Below are 14,459 nucleotides of genomic sequence, written 5' to 3'. Positions count from 1 at the left end.
CCGGAGGCAAGAATAGGCAAGAATAGAGGAGCCCCAGAGGCAAGAATAGGCCCGAGTAAAGTCCCGCTCCAGAGAATAGGCCTGAACGGAGAGTACCGCAGGCCAGAACGGCCCGAACGGAGAGTCCTGCAGGCCAACACAGGCCCGAACGGTCATTCCCGCAGGCAAGCATAGGCCCGAACAGAGTCCAGCAGGCCAGCATAGGCCCGAACGGAGATTCCCGGACCAAGAATAGACCTGAACGGTGTCCCGAAGGCAAAATGAGGCCCGAGTAGTGGAGCTGTGCAGGCAAGAAGACGCCCGAACACTGTCCGGCAAGCAAGAATAAGCCCGAACGCAGAATCCTGCAGGCAAGAACGGGCCTGAACAGAGTCCCACTGGCAAGAAGTAGCACGAATAGAAGAGGCCCCTAGGCAAGAATAGGCCCGAGTAGAGTCCCGCTCCCAAGATTAGGCCCGAACGGAGAGTCCCTCAGGCCAGAAACGACCGAACGGAGGGTCCCGCGGGCGAGAATAGGCCCGAAGAGATGTCCTGCAGGCGAGAATACGCCCAAACTGAGAATCCCACAGGTCAGCATAACCCTGAAAGGAGATTCCCGCAGGCAAGCATAGGCCCGAACAGAGTCCCACAAGCCAGAATAGGACCGAACGGAGTTTTCCGGGGGCAACAATAGGCCTGGACAGAGTCCCGCAGGCAAAAAGAGGCCCGAGTAGAGGGGCTGTGCAGGCAAGAAGAGTCCCGAACAGAGTCCTGCAGGCAAGAATAGGCCCAAACGAAGAGCCCCGCTGGCAAGAAGAGACCAGAACAGAGTCCCGAAGGCCAGAAAGGCCCGAACGGAGAGCTCCCCAGGTGAGAATAGGCCCGAACGGAGAGTCCCGCAGGCCAGAAGAGGCCCGAATAGAGGAGCCCTTAGGCAAAAATAGGCCCGAATAGAGACCCGCTCACAAGAATAGGCCCGAACGGAGAGTCCCGCAGGCCAGAAAAGCCCGAACAGAGGGTGTCGAAGGCGAGAATGGGCCCGAACGAGGGTCCCGCAGACCACGATAGGAGCGAACGGAGAGTCTCGCAGGCCAGAAAAGGCCCGAACAGAATCCCGCAGGGAAGTATAGGCCCGAATAGAGTCCCGCAGGGAAGGACAGGCCTGAATAGAGGAGCCCCGCACACACTATCAGGCCTGAATAGCGGAGCCCCGCACGCACGAACAGGCCCGAGTAGCAGAGCCCTGCAAGCACGAACAGACCCGAGTAGCGGAGCCCCGCATGCACGAACAGGCCCAAGTAGTGGAGCCCCGCATGCACCAACAGGCCCGAGTAGCAGAGCCCCGCACGCACAATCAGGCCTGAGTAGCGGAGCTCCGCATGCTAGAACAGGACCGAATATCGGAGCTCCGTAAGCACAAAAGGCTGGAATAGAGCAGCCCCGCACGCAACAGGAGACCCCAAAGGAGACTCCCAGAGGCTAGATTAGGTCCGAACGGAGAGTTTTGCAGGTCAGAATTGTCCCGAACGGAGAGACCCGCAGGCAAGAATAGGCCGGAACGGAGAGTCCCGCAGGCAAGAATAGGCCCGAACGGAGAGTTGCGCAGGCGAGAATAGGCCCAAAGGAAAGTCCCGCAGGCGAGAGAATATGCCCAAATTGAGAATACCGCAGGCCAGCATACGCCTGAACGGAGATTCCCGTAGGCAAGCATAGGCCCAAACAGAGTCCCGCAGGCCAGAACAGGCCCGAACGGGGAGTCCTGCAGGCCACAATAGGCCGGAACAGAGATTCCTGCAGGCAAGCATAGGCCCAAACAGAGTCCCGCAGGCCAGAATAGGCCCGAACGGAGTCCCGCAGGCCAGGGTATGCCCGAACGGAGATTCCCGGAGCAAGGATAGGCCCGAACAGAGTCCCGCAGGCAAGAATAGGCCCGAGTAGAGCAGCCATGCAGGCAAGATGAGGCACGAACAGAGTCCCGCTGGCAAGAGTAGCCCTGAATGGAGAACCCACAGGCAAGAATAGGCTCAAACGGAGAGTCCCACAGACAAGAATAGGCCCGAACAGAATCCCAGAGGCAAGAATTGAGGAGCCCCGTAGTCAAGAGTAGGCCCGACTAAAGCCCCGCTCCAGAGAATAGGCCCGAACAGAGAGTCCCGTAGGCGAAAAAGGCCTGAACAGAGAGCCCCGCAGGCAGGCATGGGCCCGAACAGAGTCCCACAGGCCAGAATAGTCCCGAACAGAGATTCCCGGAGCAAGAATAGCCCCGAACAGAATTCCGCAGGCCAGCATGCGCCTGAACGGAGATTGCCGAAGGGAAGCCTAGGCCCGAACGAAGAGTCCCGCAGGCCAGAATGGGCCCGAACGGAGATTGTCGGAGGCAAGAATAGGCCCCAATAGAGTCCCACAGGCAAAAATAGGCCCGAGTAGAGGAGCCGTGCAGGCAAGAAGAGGCCCGAACAGAGTCCCGCGGACAAGGATACGCCCAAACGGAGAGTCCCGCAGGCAAGAATGGGCCCGAACGGAGAGACCCGCAGGCCAGCATACGCCTGAACGGAGATTCCCGCAGGCAAGCATAGGCCCAAACAGAGTCCTGCAGGTCAGAATAGGCCAGAACAGAGATTCCTGCAGGCAAGCATAGGCCCGAACAGAGTCCCGCAAGCCAGGGTACGCCCGAACGGAGATTCCCGGAGCAAGAATAGGCCCGAAAAGAGTCCCGCAGGCCAGAATAGGCCGGAACGCAGAGTCCCGCAGGCCAGAGTAGGGCGGAACAGAGATTCCTGCAGGCAAGCATAGGCCCGAACAGAGTCCCGCAGGCCCGAACAGGCCAGAACGGAGATTCCCGGAGGCAAGAATAGGCAAGAAAGGAGGAGCCCCAGAGGCAAGAATAGGCCCGAGTAAAGTCCCGCTCCAGAGCATAGGCCCGAACGGAGAGTACCGCAGGCCAGAACGGCCCGAACGGAGAGTCCTTCAGGCCAACACAGGCCCGAACGGTCATTTTCGCAGGCAAGCATAGGCCCGAACAGAGTCCAGCAGGCCAGCATAGGCCCGAACGGAGATTCCCAGACCAAGAATAGACCTGATCGGTGTCCCGAAGGCAAAATGAGGCCCGAGTAGTGGAGCTGTGCAGGCAAGAAGACGCCCGAAAACTGTCCGGCAAGCAAGAATAAGCCCGAACGCAGAATCCTGCAGGCAAGAACGGGCCTGAACAGAGTCCCACTGGCAAGAAGAAGCACGAATAGAAGAGGCCCCTAGGCAAGAATAGGCCCGAGTAGAGTCCCGCTCCCAAGATTAGGCCCGAACGGAGAGTCCCGCAGGCCAGAAACGACCGAACGGAGGGTCCCGCGGGCGAGAATAGGCCCGAAGAGATGTCCTGCAGGCGAGAATACGCCCAAACTGAGAATCCCACAGGTCAGCATAACCCTGAAAGGAGATTCCCGCAGGCAAGCATAGGCCCGAACAGAGTCCCACAAGCCAGAATAGGACCGAACGGAGTTTTCCGGGGGCAACAATAGGCCTGGACAGAGTCCCGCAGGCAAAAAGAGGCCAGAGTAGAGGGGCTGTGCAGGCAAGAAGAGTCCCGAACAGAGTCCTGCAGGCAAGAATAGGCCCAAACGAAGAGCCCCGCTGGCAAGAAGAGACCCGAACAGAGTCCCGAAGGCCAGAAAGGCCCGAACGGAGAGCTCCCCAGGTGAGAATAGGCCCGAACGGAGAGTCCCGCAGGCCAGAAGAGGCCCGAATAGAGGAGCCCTTAGGCAAAAATAGGCCCGAATAGAGACCCGCTCACAAGAATAGGCCCGAACGGAGAGTCCCGCAGGCCAGAAAAGCCCGAACAGAGAGTCTCGCAGGCCAGAAAAGGCCCGAACAGAATCCCGCAGGGAAGTATAGGCCCGAATAGAGTCCCGCAGGGAAGGACAGGCCTGAATAGAGGAGCCCCACACACACTATCAGGCCTGAATAGCGGAGCCCCGCACGCACGAACAGGCCCGAGTAGCAGAGCCCTGCAAGCACGAACAGACCCGAGTAGCGGAGCCCCGCATGCACCAACAGGCCCGAGTAGCAGAGCCCCGCACGCACAATCAGGCCTGAGTAGCGGAGCTCCGCATGCTAGAACAGGACCGAATATCGGAGCTCCGTAAGCACAAAAGGCTGGAATAGAGCAGCCCCGCACGCAACAGGAGACCCCAAAGGAGACTCCCAGAGGCTAGATTAGGTCCGAACGGAGAGTTTTGCAGGTCAGAATTGTCCCGAACGGAGAGACCCGCAGGCAAGAATAGGCCGGAACGGAGAGTCCCGCAGGCAAGAATAGGCCCGAACGGAGAGTTGCGCAGGCGAGAATAGGCCCAAAGGAAAGTCCCGCAGGCGAGAGAATATGCCCAAATTGAGAATACCGCAGGCCAGCATACGCCTGAACGGAGATTCCCGTAGGCAAGCATAGGCCCAAACAGAGTCCCGCAGGCCAGAACAGGCCCGAACGGGGAGTCCTGCAGGCCACAATAGGCCGGAACAGAGATTCCTGCAGGCAAGCATAGGCCCAAACAGAGTCCCGCAGGCCAGAATAGGCCCGAACGGAGTCCCGCAGGCCAGGGTATGCCCGAACGGAGATTCCCGGAGCAAGGATAGGCCCGAACAGAGTCCCGCAGGCAAGAATAGGCCCGAGTAGAGCAGCCATGCAAGCAAGATGAGGCACGAACAGAGTCCCGCTGGCAAGAGTAGCCCTGAATGGAGAACCCACAGGCAAGAATAGGCTCAAACGGAGAGTCCCACAGACAAGAATAGGCCCGAACAGAATCCCAGAGGCAAGAATTGAGGAGCCCCGTAGTCAAGAGTAGGCCCGACTAAAGCCCCGCTCCAGAGAATAGGCCCGAACAGAGAGTCCCGTAGGCGAAAAAGGCCTGAACAGAGAGCCCCGCAGGCAGGCATGGGCCCGAACAGAGTCCCACAGGCCAGAATAGTCCCGAACAGAGATTCCCGGAGCAAGAATAGCCCCGAACAGAATTCCGCAGGCCAGAATAGGCCAGAACGGGGATTTCCGAAAGCAACCAAAGGCCCGAACAGAGTCCCGCAGGCCCGAACAGGCCAGAACGGAGATTCCCGGAGGCAAGAATAGGCAAGAAAGGAGGAGCCCCAGAGGCAAGAATAGGCCCGAGTAAAGTCCCGCTCCAGAGAATAGGCCTGAACGGAGAGTACCGCAGGCCAGAACGGCCCGAACGGAGAGTCCTGCAGGCCAACACAGGCCTGAACGGTCATTCCCGCAGGCAAGCATAGGCCCGAACAGAGTCCAGCAGGCCAGCATAGGCCCGAACGGAGATTCCCGGACCAAGAATAGACCCGAACGGTGTCCCGAATGCAAAATGAGGCCCGAGTAGTGGAGCCGTGCAGGCAAGAAGACGCCCGAACACTGTCCGGCAAGCAAGAATAAGCCCGAACGCAGAATCCTGCAGGCAAGAACGGGCCTGAACAGAGTCCCACTGGCAAGAAGAAGCACGAATAGAAGAGGCCCCTAGGCAAGAATAGGCCCGAGTAGAGTCCCGCTCCCAAGATTAGGCCCGAAAGGAGAGTCCCGCAGGCCAGAAACGACCGAACGGAGGGTCCCGCGGGCGAGAATAGGCCCGAAGAGATGTCCTGCAGGCGAGAATACGCCCAAACTGAGAATCCCACAGGTCAGCATAACCCTGAAAGGAGATTCCCGCAGGCAAGCATAGGCCCGAACAGAGTCCCACAAGCCAGAATAGGACCGAACGCAGTTTTCCGGGGGCAACAATAGGCCTGGACAGAGTCCCGCAGGCAAAAAGAGGCCCGAGTAGAGGGGCTGTGCAGGCAAGAAGAGTCCCGAACAGTGTCCTGCAGGCAAGAATAGGCCCAAACGAAGAGCCCCGCTGGCAAGAAGAGACCAGAACAGAGTCCCGAAGGCCAGAAAGGCCCGAACGGAGAGATCCCCAGGTGAGAATAGGCCTGAACGGAGAGTCCCGCAGGCCACAATAGGCCCGAATAGAGGAGCCCTTAGGCAAAAATAGGCCCGAATAGAGACCCGCTCACAAGAATAGGCCCGAACGGAGAGTCCCGCAAGCCAGAAAAGCCCGAACAGAGGGTCTCGAAGGCGAGAATGGGCCCGAACGAGGGTCCCGCAGACCACGATACGGGCGAACCGAGGGTCTCGCAGGCCAGAATAGGCCCGAACAGAGTCCCGCAGGGAAGTATAGGTCCGAATAGAGTCCCGCAGGGAAGGACAGGCCTGAATAGAGGAGCCCCGCACACACTATCAGGCCTGAGTAGCGGAGCCCCGCACGCACGAACAGGCCCAAGTAGTGGAGCCCAACATTCACCAACAGGCCCGAGTAGCAGAGCCCCGCACGCACAATCAGGCCTGAGTAGCGGAGCTCCGCATGCTAGAACAGGACCGAATATCGGAGCTCCGTAAGCACAAAAGGCTGGAATAGAGCAGCCCCGCACGCAACAGGAGACCCCAAAGGAGACTCCCAGAGGCTAGATTAGGTCCGAACGGAGAGTTTTGCAGGTCAGAATTGTCCCGAACGGAGAGACCCGCAGGCAAGAATAGGCCGGAACGGAGAGTCCCGCAGGCAAGAATAGGCCCGAACGGAGAGTTGCGCAGGCGAGAATAGGCCCAAAGGAAAGTCCCGCAGGCGAGAGAATATGCCCAAATTGAGAATACCGCAGGCCAGCATACGCCTGAACGGAGATTCCCGTAGGCAAGCATAGGCCCAAACAGAGTCCCGCAGGCCAGAACAGGCCCGAACGGGGAGTCCTGCAGGCCACAATAGGCCGGAACAGAGATTCCTGCAGGCAAGCATAGGCCCAAACAGAGTCCCGCAGGCCAGAATAGGCCCGAACGGAGTCCCGCAGGCCAGGGTATGCCCGAACGGAGATTCCCGGAGCAAGGATAGGCCCGAACAGAGTCCCGCAGGCAAGAATAGGCCCGAGTAGAGCAGCCATGCAGGCAAGATGAGGCACGAACAGAGTCCCGCTGGCAAGAGTAGCCCTGAATGGAGAACCCACAGGCAAGAATAGGCTCAAACGGAGAGTCCCACAGACAAGAATAGGCCCGAACAGAATCCCAGAGGCAAGAATTGAGGAGCCCCGTAGTCAAGAGTAGGCCCGACTAAAGCCCCGCTCCAGAGAATAGGCCCGAACAGAGAGTCCCGTAGGCGAAAAAGGCCTGAACAGAGAGCCCCGCAGGCAGGCATGGGCCCGAACAGAGTCCCACAGGCCAGAATAGTCCCGAACAGAGATTCCCGGAGCAAGAATAGCCCCGAACAGAATTCCGCAGGCCAGCATACGCCTGAACGGAGATTGCCGAAGGGAAGCCTAGGCCCGAACGAAGAGTCCCGCAGGCCAGAATGGGCCCGAACGGAGATTGTCGGAGGCAAGAATAGGCCCCAATAGAGTCCCACAGGCAAAAATAGGCCCGAGTAGAGGAGCCGTGCAGGCAAGAAGAGGCCCGAACAGAGTCCCGCGGACAAGGATACGCCCAAACGGAGAGTCCCGCAGGCAAGAATGGGCCCGAACGGAGAGACCCGCAGGCCAGCATACGCCTGAACGGAGATTCCCGCAGGCAAGCATAGGCCCAAACAGAGTCCTGCAGGTCAGAATAGGCCAGAACAGAGATTCCTGCAGGCAAGCATAGGCCCGAACAGAGTCCTGCAAGCCAGGGTACGCCCGAACGGAGATTCCCGGAGCAAGAATAGGCCCGAAAAGAGTCCCGCAGGCCAGAATAGGCCGGAACGGAGAGTCCCGCAGGCCAGAGTAGGGCGGAACAGAGATTCCTGCAGGCAAGCATAGGCCCGAACAGAGTCCCGCAGGCCCGAACAGGCCAGAACGGAGATTCCCGGAGGCAAGAATAGGCAAGAAAGGAGGAGCCCCAGAGGCAAGAATAGGCCCGAGTAAAGTCCCGCTCCAGAGAATAGGCCCGAACGGAGAGTACCGCAGGCCAGAACGGCCCGAACGGAGAGTCCTGCAGGCCAACACAGGCCCGAACGGTCATTTTCGCAGGCAAGCATAGGCCCGAACAGAGTCCAGCAGGCCAGCATAGGCCCGAACGGAGATTCCCACACCAAGAATAGACCTGATCGGTGTCCCGAAGGCAAAATGAGGCCCGAGTAGTGGAGCTGTGCAGGCAAGAAGACGCCCGAACACTGTCCGGCAAGCAAGAATAAGCCCGAACGCAGAATCCTGCAGGCAAGAACGGGCCTGAACAGAGTCCCACTGGCAAGAAGAAGCACGAATAGAAGAGGCCCCTAGGCAAGAATAGGCCCGAGTAGAGTCCCGCTCCCAAGATTAGGCCCGAACGGAGAGTCCCGCAGGCCAGAAACGACCGAACGGAGGGTCCCGCGGGCGAGAATAGGCCCGAAGAGATGTCCTGCAGGCGAGAATACGCCCAAACTGAGAATCCCACAGGTCAGCATAACCCTGAAAGGAGATTCCCGCAGGCAAGCATAGGCCCGAACAATGTCCCACAAGCCAGAATAGGACCGAACGCAGTTTTCCGGGGGCAACAATAGGCCTGGACAGAGTCCCGCAGGCAAAAAGAGGCCCGAGTAGAGGGGCTGTGCAGGCAAGAAGAGTCCCGAACAGAGTCCTGCAGGCAAGAATAGGCCCAAACGAAGAGCCCCGCTGGCAAGAAGAGACCCGAACAGAGTCCCGAAGGCCAGAAAGGCCCGAACGGAGAGCTCCCCAGGTGAGAATAGGCCCGAACGGAGAGTCCCGCAGGCCAGAAGAGGCCCGAATAGAGGAGCCCTTAGGCAAAAATAGGCCCGAATAGAGACCCGCTCACAAGAATAGGCCCGAACGGAGAGTCCCGCAGGCCAGAAAAGCCCGAACAGAGGGTCTCGAAGGCGAGAATGGGCCCGAACGAGGGTCCCGCAGACCACGATAGGAACGAACTGAGAGTCTCGCAGGCCAGAAAAGGCCCGAACAGAATCCCGCAGGGAAGTATAGGCCCGAATAGAGTCCCGCAGGGAAGGACAGGCCTGAATAGAGGAGCCCCGCACACACTATCAGGCCTGAATAGCGGAGCCCCGCACGCACGAACAGGCCCGAGTAGCAGAGCCCTGCAAGCACGAACAGACCCGAGTAGCGGAGCCCCGCATGCACGAACAGGCCCAAGTAGTGGAGCCCCGCATGCACCAACAGGCCCGAGTAGCAGAGCCCCGCACGCACAATCAGGCCTGAGTAGCGGAGCTCCGCATGCTAGAACAGGACCGAATATCGGAGCTCCGTAAGCACAAAAGGCTGGAATAGAGCAGCCCCGCACGCAACAGGAGACCCCAAAGGAGACTCCCAGAGGCTAGATTAGGTCCGAACGGAGAGTTTTGCAGGTCAGAATTGTCCCGAACGGAGAGACCCGCAGGCAAGAATAGGCCGGAACAGAGAGTCCCGCAGGCAAGAATAGGCCCGAACGGAGAGTTGCGCAGGCGAGAATAGGCCCAAAGGAAAGTCCCGCAGGCGAGAGAATATGCCCAAATTGAGAATACCGCAGGCCAGCATACGCCTGAACGGAGATTCCCGTAGGCAAGCATAGGCCCAAACAGAGTCCCGCAGGCCAGAACAGGCCCGAACGGGGAGTCCTGCAGGCCACAATAGGCCGGAACAGAGATTCCTGCAGGCAAGCATAGGCCCAAACAGAGTCCCGCAGGCCAGAAGAGGCCCGAACGGAGTCCCGCAGGCCAGGGTATGCCCGAACGGAGATTCCCGGAGCAAGGATAGGCCCGAACAGAGTCCCGCAGGCAAGAATAGGCCCGAGTAGAGCAGCCATGCAGGCAAGATGAGGCACGAACAGAGTCCCGCTGGCAAGAGTAGCCCTGAATGGAGAACCCACAGGCAAGAATAGGCTCAAACGCAGAGTCCCACAGACAAGAATAGGCCCGAACAGAATCCCAGAGGCAAGAATTGAGGAGCCCCGTAGTCAAGAGTAGGCCCGACTAAAGCCCCGCTCCAGAGAATAGGCCCGAACAGAGAGTCCCGTGGGCGAAAAAGGCCTGAACACAGAGCCCCGCAGGCAGGCATGGGCCCGAACAGAGTCCCACAGGCCAGAATAGTCCCGAACAGAGATTCCCGGAGCAAGAATAGCCCCGAACAGAATTCCGCAGGCCAGAATAGGCCAGAACGGGGATTTCCGAAAGCAACCAAAGGCCCGAACAGAGTCCCGCAGGCCCGAACAGGCCAGAACGGAGATTCCCGGAGGCAAGAATAGGCAAGAAAGGAGGAGCCCCAGAGGCAAGAATAGGCCCGAGTAAAGTCCCGCTCCAGAGAATAGGCCTGAACGGAGAGTACCGCAGGCCAGAACGGCCCGAACGGAGAGTCCTGCAGGCCAACACAGGCCCGAACGGTCATTCCCGCAGGCAAGCATAGGCCCGAACAGAGTCCAGCAGGCCAGCATAGGCCCGAACGGAGATTCCCGGACCAAGAATAGACCCGAACGGTGTCCCGAATGCAAAATGAGGCCCGAGTAGTGGAGCCGTGCAGGCAAGAAGACGCCCGAACACTGTCCGGCAAGCAAGAATAAGCCCGAACGCAGAATCCTGCAGGCAAGAACGGGCCTGAACAGAGTCCCACTGGCAAGAAGAAGCACGAATAGAAGAGGCCCCTAGGCAAGAATAGGCCCGAGTAGAGTCCCGCTCCCAAGATTAGGCCCGAACGGAGAGTCCCGCAGGCCAGAAACGACCGAACGGAGGGTCCCGCGGGCGAGAATAGGCCCGAAGAGATGTCCTGCAGGCGAGAATACGCCCAAACTGAGAATCCCACAGGTCAGCATAACCCTGAAAGGAGATTCCCGCAGGCAAGCATAGGCCCGAACAGAGTCCCACAAGCCAGAATAGGACCGAACGGAGTTTTCCGGGGGCAACAATAGGCCTGGACAGAGTCCCGCAGGCAAAAAGAGGCCCGAGTAGAGGGGCTGTGCAGGCAAGAAGAGTCCCGAACAGTGTCCTGCAGGCAAGAATAGGCCCAAACGAAGAGCCCCGCTGGCAAGAAGAGACCAGAACAGAGTCCCGAAGGCCAGAAAGGCCCGAACGGAGAGTTCCCCAGGTGAGAATAGGCCTGAACGGAGAGTCCCGCAGGCCACAATAGGCCCGAATAGAGGAGCCCTTAGGCAAAAATAGGCCCGAATAGAGACCCGCTCACAAGAATAGGCCCGAACGGAGAGTCCCGCAGGCCAGAAAAGCCCGAACAGAGGGTCTCGAAGGCGAGAATGGACCCGAACGAGGGTCCCGCAGACCACGATACGGGCGAACCGAGGGTCTCGCAGGCCAGAATAGGCCCGAACAGAGTCCCGCAGGGAAGTATAGGCCCGAATAGAGTCCCGCAGGGAAGGACAGGCCTGAATAGAGGAGCCCCGCACACACTATCAGGCCTGAGTAGCGGAGCCCCGCACGCACGAACAGGCCCAAGTAGTGGAGCCCAACATTCACCAACAGGCCCGAGTAGCAGAGCCCCGCACGCACAATCAGGCCTGAGTAGCGGAGCTCCGCATGCTAGAACAGGACCGAATATCGGAGCTCCGTAAGCACAAAAGGCTGGAATAGAGCAGCCCCGCACGCAACAGGAGACCCCAAAGGAGACTCCCAGAGGCTAGATTAGGTCCGAACGGAGAGTTTTGCAGGTCAGAATTGTCCCGAACGGAGAGACCCGCAGGCAAGAATAGGCCGGAACGGAGAGTCCCGCAGGCAAGAATAGGCCCGAACGGAGAGTTGCGCAGGCGAGAATAGGCCCAAAGGAAAGTCCCGCAGGCGAGAGAATATGCCCAAATTGAGAATACCGCAGGCCAGCATACGCCTGAACGGAGATTCCCGTAGGCAAGCATAGGCCCAAACAGAGTCCCGCAGGCCAGAACAGGCCCGAACGGGGAGTCCTGCAGGCCACAATAGGCCGGAACAGAGATTCCTGCAGGCAAGCATAGGCCCAAACAGAGTCCCGCAGGCCAGAATAGGCCCGAACGGAGTCCCGCAGGCCAGGGTATGCCCGAACGGAGATTCCCGGAGCAAGGATAGGCCCGAACAGAGTCCCGCAGGCAAGAATAGGCCCGAGTAGAGCAGCCATGCAGGCAAGATGAGGCACGAACAGAGTCCCGCTGGCAAGAGTAGCCCTGAATGGAGAACCCACAGGCAAGAATAGGCTCAAACGCAGAGTCCCACAGACAAGAATAGGCCCGAACAGAATCCCAGAGGCAAGAATTGAGGAGCCCCGTAGTCAAGAGTAGGCCCGACTAAAGCCCCGCTCCAGAGAATAGGCCCGAACAGAGAGTCCCGTGGGCGAAAAAGGCCTGAACAGAGAGCCCCGCAGGCAGGCATGGGCCCGAACAGAGTCCCACAGGCCAGAATAGTCCCGAACAGAGATTCCCGGAGCAAGAATAGCCCCGAACAGAATTCCGCAGGCCAGAATAGGCCAGAACGGGGATTTCCGAAAGCAACCAAAGGCCCGAACAGAGTCCCGCAGGCCCGAACAGGCCAGAACGGAGATTCCCGGAGGCAAGAATAGGCAAGAAAGGAGGAGCCCCAGAGGCAAGAATAGGCCCGAGTAAAGTCCCGCTCCAGAGAATAGGCCTGAACGGAGAGTACCGCAGGCCAGAACGGCCCGAACGGAGAGTCCTGCAGGCCAACACAGGCCTGAACGGTCATTCCCGCAGGCAAGCATAGGCCCGAACAGAGTCCAGCAGGCCAGCATAGGCCCGAACGGAGATTCCCGGACCAAGAATAGACCCGAACGGTGTCCCGAATGCAAAATGAGGCCCGAGTAGTGGAGCCGTGCAGGCAAGAAGACGCCCGAACACTGTCCGGCAAGCAAGAATAAGCCCGAACGCAGAATCCTGCAGGCAAGAACGGGCCTGAACAGAGTCCCACTGGCAAGAAGAAGCACGAATAGAAGAGGCCCCTAGGCAAGAATAGGCCCGAGTAGAGTCCCGCTCCCAAGATTAGGCCCGAAAGGAGAGTCCCGCAGGCCAGAAACGACCGAACGGAGGGTCCCGCGGGCGAGAATAGGCCCGAAGAGATGTCCTGCAGGCGAGAATACGCCCAAACTGAGAATCCCACAGGTCAGCATAACCCTGAAAGGAGATTCCCGCAGGCAAGCATAGGCCCGAACAGAGTCCCACAAGCCAGAATAGGACCGAACGCAGTTTTCCGGGGGCAACAATAGGCCTGGACAGAGTCCCGCAGGCAAAAAGAGGCCCGAGTAGAGGGGCTGTGCAGGCAAGAAGAGTCCCGAACAGTGTCCTGCAGGCAAGAATAGGCCCAAACGAAGAGCCCCGCTGGCAAGAAGAGACCAGAACAGAGTCCCGAAGGCCAGAAAGGCCCGAACGGAGAGTTCCCCAGGTGAGAATAGGCCTGAACGGAGAGTCCCGCAGGCCACAATAGGCCCGAATAGAGGAGCCCTTAGGCAAAAATAGGCCCGAATAGAGACCCGCTCACAAGAATAGGCCCGAACGGAGAGTCCCGCAGGCCAGACAAGCCCGAACAGAGGGTCTCGAAGGCGAGAATGGGCCCGAACGAGGGTCCCGCAGACCACGATAGGAGCGAACGGAGAGTCTCGCAGGCCAGAAAAGGCCCGAACAGAATCCCGCAGGGAAGTATAGGCCCGAATAGAGTCCCGCAGGGAAGGACAGGCCTGAATAGAGGAGCCCCGCACACACTATCAGGCCTGAATAGCGGAGCCCCGCACGCACGAACAGGCCCGAGTAGCAGAGCCCTGCAAGCACGAACAGACCCGAGGAGCGGAGCCCCGCATGCACGAACAGGCCCAAGTAGTGGAGCCCCGCATGCACCAACAGGCCCGAGTAGCGGAGCCCCGCACGCACAATCAGGCCTGAGTAGCGGAGCTCCGCATGCTAGAACAGGACCGAATATCGGAGCTCCGTAAGCACAAAAGGCTGGAATAGAGCAGCCCCGCACGCAACAGGAGACCCCAAAGGAGACTCCCAGAGGCTAGATTAGGTCCGAACGGAGAGTTTTGCAGGTCAGAATTGTCCCGAACGGAGAGACCCGCAGGCAAGAATAGGCCTGAACGGAGAGTCCCGCAGGCAAGAATAGGCCCGAACGGAGAGTTGCGCAGGCGAGAATAGGCCCAAAGGAAAGTCCCGCAGGCGAGAGAATATGCCCAAATTGAGAATACCGCAGGCCAGCATACGCCTGAACGGAGATTCCCGTAGGCAAGCATAGGCCCAAACAGAGTCCCGCAGGCCAGAATAGGCCCGAACGGAGTCCCGCAGGCCAGGGTATGCCCGAACGGAGATTCCCGGAGCAAGGATAGGCCCGAACAGAGTCCCGCAGGCAAGAATAGGCCCGAGTAGAGCAGCCATGCAGGCAAGATGAGGCACGAACAGAGTCCCGCTGGCAAGAGTAGCCCTGAATGGAGAACCCACAGGCAAGAATAGGCTCAAACGGAGAGTCCCACAGACAAGAATAGGCCCAAACAGAATCCCAGAGGCAAGAATTGAGGAGCCCCGTAGTCAAGAGTAGGCCCGACTAAAGCCC

The sequence above is a fragment of the Loxodonta africana genome, assembly GCF_030014295.1.
Source record: "Loxodonta africana isolate mLoxAfr1 chromosome 26 unlocalized genomic scaffold, mLoxAfr1.hap2 SUPER_26_unloc_1, whole genome shotgun sequence".
NCBI lineage: Eukaryota > Metazoa > Chordata > Mammalia > Proboscidea > Elephantidae > Loxodonta > Loxodonta africana.
The sequence above is the reverse complement of the archived record's forward strand: the minus strand, read 5'-3'. Positions refer to the sequence as shown.